This window comes from Oryx dammah, unplaced genomic scaffold, assembly GCF_014754425.2.
Source record: "Oryx dammah isolate SB20612 unplaced genomic scaffold, SCBI_Odam_1.1 HiC_scaffold_11088, whole genome shotgun sequence".
Classification (NCBI taxonomy): domain Eukaryota; kingdom Metazoa; phylum Chordata; class Mammalia; order Artiodactyla; family Bovidae; genus Oryx; species Oryx dammah.
In genome coordinates, this window is record NW_024080482.1 from 13,698 (window position 1) to 17,451 (window position 3,754).

At 40.2% G+C, this 3,754-nt stretch overlaps 1 non-coding gene across 1 annotated transcript; it reads left to right on the forward strand.

Annotated features, from left to right (window-relative positions):
• Nucleotides 1-2,219: 2,219 nt before the first annotated feature.
• LOC120860559 lies at nucleotides 2,220-2,326 on the forward strand. Its single transcript, XR_005720356.1, has one exon. It is a non-coding gene; the product is annotated as a U6 spliceosomal RNA (small nuclear RNA).
• Nucleotides 2,327-3,754: the final 1,428 nt, after the last annotated feature.

Sequence of the window (3,754 nt, forward strand, 5' to 3'; positions counted from 1 at the left end):
CCTGGTGTGTCAGCCCCTCCTCTTTCTGGCCTCTCTAGGCATCACTTACCCTCCTCCCCTCTCCCTGCTTCTGTGTGTTGCTCTTGGGAACACATTGCTGATGGACATGCTAGATTGTACTTTTGATGTCAGTTTGTTTCTCCTTTCTTCCTTTTTGGGGGAAGGTAGGAAAAAAGTTCCCCTTGTTCTTCGTGTTACTTGCACTGCCTCCCTGTGGGAAGTTTTGATTCGGCATTCATCTGCTGTGTTTTTACTGATGAGTTGAATGACTGTGATGTGTTCCAGTTCCAAGCAAAAACTTTAAGAATTGCTGTGCTGGGACTTCCCTGGTGGTTCAGTGGCTAAGAATCCATGCTCACAGTTCAGGGGGCCTGGGTCTGATCCCCGGTCAGGGAACTAGATTCCACATGCCACAGCTGAAGATCCTACATGCCACAACAAAGACCCAGTGCTGCCAAGTAACTACATATTAAAAAAAAAAGAATACTGTGTACTTCCATAAGCTCCCTTGCTCTTTCCTTTTTTTCTTTATGAATGGCATGTCCCAAAGATGGGCTGCTTCTTCGGCCTGGATCTCCACATGAAGAAGATACATGAAGCAATGCTAGTCAGAGCCACCTGCAACGTGCAGCTGACTTGTAATGTGTGTGCAAGCTCAGCAGTGTCTGACTCTTTTGAGATCCCATGGACTGTAGCCCACCAGGCTCCTCTGTCAGTGGAATTTCCCAGCAAGAAGACTGGAGTGGGTTGCCATTTCCTACTCCAGGAGATCTTCGCAACCCAGGGATTAAACCTGCGTCTCCAGTGTCTCCTGCATTGGCAGGTGGATTCTTTACCACTGAGCCATGCCGGAAACCCCAACATCCATCACAAGTGAGGAAATAACTCTTAGTTTTTGTAAGCCACTGAGATTTGAAGGCAGTTCCTATCGTGGTATTACCACAAGAAAAATGATTACCATAGCATTTTTTTTTCTTTCGGGAATGTTGCTGGCTTAGACTTTCCATCTCTACCAGGGTAATTTTTGGTACATTTCATTCTTCAAAGGAAAATGTGAGTTTACAATGGAGGAATCATTTCATTTAGAATTACACATTTGTTTGCATGGCCTCTTGCTAAATAGTACAGTGACTTTAAATAATTTGCTTTTTCAGTTTATATCCCCCTTGTCATTTCTTGTTTTGTCTATTTGTGTTTTTTCTCCCTGCCCTCTCATTTTTTCTTGAGTAAGTTAGAAAGTGGCTTATCTCTTTTATTAAGTTTTTTTCAAAGAAGTTAAATGTTTAAGAGCTTTAGTGATATGCAGTTCCATAAATAATATATAATATATAATGCAATTCACCCATTTGAAATATACATTTCAATGACTTTTTATGTTCAATATCCACTGAACCGTGCAGTAATCACCACAACCAATTTTACATCTTCATCACCGCTGAAATGAACCCATACATTCCTTAGCCACCCTGCCCCAACTCGCCCATCCCTCTCAGCTTTACACAACCACTAATCTGCTTTCTGTCTCTACAGATTTGCCTGTTAGGACATTTCATATAAACTGAATCACACAATGCACTGTTCTTTGTGTCTGGCTTCTTGCACTTAGGGTAATGTTTCCAAGATCCACCCATGTTGTTAGCATGTATGAGTGCTTCACTTCTTTTTATTGACAAACACTGATTGATTGCATGGATATGCCACATTTTATTAATCCATTCTCCAGTTCATGATCCTTTTCAGTTTTGGTCTGTTATGAATAATGCTGCGATGAACATTTGCGTACATGTTTTTGTGTGGACATATGTTTTCATTTCTCTCGGGTATATCTCTGAGAGTGATATTGCTGGGTCATATGAAAATTCTTTGTTTAGCCTTTTGAGAAACTTCCAGACTATTTTCCAAAGGAACACAACTATTTTACATTCCCATGAACAGTTTTTAAGGATCTCAATTTCTCCATATCTTTGACAACACTTGTTATCTGATTGATTGATTCTAGTCATCCTAGAGGATCTGATGTGCTATCTTGTGATTTTGATGTGTATTACCTTGAAGCCCAATGGTATTGAACATTTTTTGTATGCTTTTTGCCCATTTGTATACCTTCTTGGAGAAATGTCTATTAAGATCCTTTACTCATTTTAAATTTGGGTTAATTGTTTTTCTATTATTGAACTGTAATCATTCTTTTTATATTCTAGATAAAAAATCTCTGATCAGTGCTCACTTTGGCAGCACATTTACTAAAATTGGAATCATACAGAGAAGATTATCATGACCCCTGTGCAAGGATGACACACAAATTTGTGAAGTGTTTCATATTTTTTAAAAAGATATCTATGCAGTATGGCAAAATAAATGGAAAATTGGCATAGTATATCTTTGGAAAATGAAATATTATAAACTATTTATTCACTTATTCTTTAATTCCTAGATGATATATTAAGCACCTGCTGTTTATTCATTAATCCAATAAATGTTTATTAAGCCCCCACACAAAAATCTCTGATCAGACATATGATTGGCAAGAATTTTCTCCAATTCTGTGATTGTCTTCTCACATTCGTAATGGTGGAGAAGTGCTTTAAAAATTGATGTATATTTACATATGGAAGGAAATATCCTGAAGGCAATCAGTCCTGAATAGTCATTGGAAGGACTGATGCTGAAACTGAAACTCCAGTATTTTGGCCACCTGATTCAAAGAACTGACTCATTTGAAAAGACCCTGATGCTGGGAAGGATTGAAGGTGGGAGGAGAAGGGGATGACAGAGGATGAGATGGTTGGATGATATCACCGACTCAATGGACATGAGTTTGAGTAAACTCCGGGAATTGGTGATGGACAGGGAGGCCTGGTGTGCTGCAGTCCATGGGGTCACAAAGAGTTGGACCCGACTGAGCAACTGAACTGCACTGAACTGAACATATGGAAGAGCCCCATGATTGTCCAGCTGAGCCTGTGAAAGGGGAAATAGATTTAATTTTGGAAGTATATTAAAAAGGTCACTTAGTGAACACAGCTAAGATAAAATCTGCAACCTCGTCTTTTTCAGCAACAAAGGTGATGTTTTCCCTCCATCTGACTGACCGACTCCTTGTGTGACCTTCAGTTGGTTTCACACATGGGACAGGAACAGGGTTTTCCTGTACTGGACCTACTCAGGTACTGACATCACTTCCTCCTCAAGTAGCTTTGTGTGCATGCTTAGTCACTCAGTCTTGTCTGACTCTTTGTGACCCCATGGACTGTAGCCCACCAGGCTTCTCTGTCCATGGGATTCTCCAGGCAAGAATGCTGGAGTGGGTTGTCATGCCCTCCTCCAGGAAATCTTCCTGACCCAGGGATTGAACCCAGTCTCCTGCATTGCAAGCAGATTCTTTACTGGCTGAACCTTCTGAACATACAGAATTAAGTTCTAGATCCTTTACTTTCCATTCCAGATATTTCCAAATTTGTCTCTCAGTTCCCTTTCCAGCTTTTACCTCAGCCTGCAATCCCTCCTCCAACTTATACTCAAATCTCCAGCTCCCTAGCCAGTTGACAAGATCCACAAATACATTTATAGCCCAGAAAGCCTTCCTTTTCTGCCTCAGTCTGCTTTGTAGTAGAGAGGTGTGTGTGTGTGTGTGTGTGTGTGTGTGTGTGTGTGTGTGCATCCAACCAGGTTTTGAGATTTTAGAAACTAGAGATTATGACTTCTTCTTTGTTGTTATAATAACTTGAGTTATCTTACATATATTTACTAAATA